Source organism: Malus domestica, chromosome 05 (assembly GCF_042453785.1).
Source record: "Malus domestica chromosome 05, GDT2T_hap1".
NCBI lineage: Eukaryota > Viridiplantae > Streptophyta > Magnoliopsida > Rosales > Rosaceae > Malus > Malus domestica.
The window spans coordinates 21,675,918-21,678,264 of record NC_091665.1 but is presented as its reverse complement, the minus strand read 5'-3'; positions in this window follow the sequence as shown (position 1 = coordinate 21,678,264).

Below are 2,347 nucleotides of genomic sequence, written 5' to 3'. Positions count from 1 at the left end.
ATATATATAGTAGTGGGGGATTATGGGACAAAAACTAAATCCATTTGGCATGGAGCTAGAACCTTGTTTCGAGATGTGTTTGCTGGTATTCATCCAGATTTAGATGCTCAACTGGAATTCGGAGCATTCCAAAACCTTGGAGATCCAACTACAAGAAGACAAGTAGTCTGATACAATATGTTTTGTTACTTGTTAATTTTCTTTTTTATTTTCCTTTTGTGATTTTTAGATGGGGTACCAGATAAATCTAGATTTGAATCACTGCCTTTTCTTTGACTCTTGTGTATTATTTATCCGGCAGACGATTCCAAATAAACAGGTATGGAAGATATAATTGTAAACCACGATCGAATCTATGGAAGCATTGGTTTATACATTCCTTTTAGTCTAAACTTTAGGAATAATCTTTTTTTGAGAACCGCCTAAAGTTCCAACTAAAATGGTGAAATGATTTGTCATCAGCTCAATTGAAGTACGGATACTCCCAATATTGGGAGGATCCGTACTTCAACTAGTCGCCTTGTTCAGCGAATGGATCTCTAGTTGTTGAGAGGGTTACCCAAAGCCGTATATAAGGCGTACAATTTTTTGGTTGATAAAGGGATCAAATGGTATAATTCTTTTGTTGGTAGATTGGAGGATTTGCTTTCCTATTGGCTATTTTTGCATTAAATGCTACTTCTTTAATTTTACTGATTACTCTACGTGTCGCATTTGCTTCTCCTAAGGGTTGGTCGGGTAACAAAAATGTTCTATTTTTCGGCACATCATTATGCATTGGATAGTCTTTCTGGTGCGTATCCTTAATTCTCTCATCTACTGAACCTATTCGTTCTATATCCAAAAATGAAATGACCCTCCCTCCCAATCCCTTCAGGTTGTGATACACATTAAAATTCAATATAAGTCCCAAAAATTCAAATAAAGAAAAAAATTAGAAAAATTACAGGGGGGGTCAAAATTTTTGTTTTTGAATTGTACAAAAATATTAAATCAAAATAAATAGATGTAAGCTAATAAAAAACCTGTTTTCTGAAACAGCTAATCAATTTCTTGTACTACCAAGAAGAAGCCACCCCAATGGTATCCTTTCACAATCTTTAGGAGCGAAATAGCCAATTGGAGATCCTAGCTATTTCGATGCCTTCTTAATTTGCGTGGAAAAACAATTTCACAAAACCACTGGGTCCACGGATTCAACATTAAAACTCTAACAAGAAGTAAAAGATCAAGATTAAATTCTTCATCTTTATCGATTATGTACTTACGTAAAGAATTCTGGTCATAAATTTCTACTTTTTTGTGGTGTCAAATAGTTTTCTATAGTTTGAATAAGTCTCTGTAGCTAATCGTCCATATTCAACTTCAAAAGCTATGCCCTTCAACAGTTGGACAGACATAATATAAACATGCAGATAAATGACCATTTGTTTCCGAATACAGAAAACATTTTCTTTTGTGGAAAACTCAAGGGTAACTCAAGGATTGATCATTTCAAATTAAGATGAGATCGATCGAACTGTTGTGTACATTATCTTACTTTTCAACTCAAGGAATATTTTTTTTTGTAATAAATAAAGTATTTTTGTAGTATCAGTTATTAATTTCTTAATCTTAATTTGAATATCATATATACAAAAAACTATTCCAATTGAAGACTGCTTAGTCATCCAAATGTATCAATAAATATAGTTCGTTATAAATCTTTTACTTAGTGTCGACACTGTCAATTAGGTTCATATATTTAAATGACTAAACGATCTCAGATTCAAATCATTGTTTTTGTTTTGATGATCTTGAAAGAAAGATTTTGAAACCGAACGATGACAATATAAAATTTGTAGAATATGTTCATCCCTCATAGGTGGAACGCAAGCATTATCCATTCTTTAACGTACGTACACAACTTTTGGGTACTTGAAACGTGCTTTCCTTTAAATTACAGACCATGACTTGGACTTTAAACTAGGACTTTCAAAGCCAATTTTGTTTACAAATTTTAACCCTTTACTATTCTCATTCTTGTACTAGCAAGAAGAATGTGTAACTACTATACTTTGAAGGTGTCCAAACCTTCGAAAAAGCCACCCCAATGGAATCCTTTCACAATCTTTAGGAGCAAAATAGCCAACTTGAGAACCTAGCTATTTCGATCCCCTCTTAATTAGAGTGGAAAGACAATTTCACAAAAACACTGGGTTTACCGATTCAATACTAAAACTCTAACAAGAACAAAAAGATCAAGATTAAATTCTTCATCTTTATCCGTTATGTACTTACGTAAAGAATTCTGGTCATAAATTTCTACTTTTTTGCTGGGTCAAGTAGTTTTCTACTGTTTGAATAA